Raw genomic sequence first — 371 nt, forward strand, 5'->3', positions numbered from 1 at the left:
GACCGTGTTATACTCAAACTACAAAAGCAAATAAAAAAAAAATCTCATTTTACAATACACGCGTTAGCTACAATAAGCATTATCATCAGTGTTTATTACATGTGTTATGGTACAACCCAGGTAGCACATACATATCCAGGGTTTATCGCCCGGCAATTGCCGGCGATTTTTATTTTTCGCCGCGATATCGCCGGCGATGTTTTACGGATATGATGTTTGGCACAAATAGCACTGTCGCCTCGATGTCGCCTGACGACAAAGATTCGACAACTTGGCGGCGACATCGCTCGAGCACTATCGCCGCGACGAAGCAAGCGATGAAATGGCGACAGACTTTTCAACGGGTCTCGAACGATGTATGTCGCCACTAT

Source organism: Frankliniella occidentalis, unplaced genomic scaffold (genome assembly GCF_000697945.3).
Source record: "Frankliniella occidentalis isolate FOCC.00 unplaced genomic scaffold, Focc_3.1 Scaffold3855, whole genome shotgun sequence".
Lineage (NCBI taxonomy): Eukaryota > Metazoa > Arthropoda > Insecta > Thysanoptera > Thripidae > Frankliniella > Frankliniella occidentalis.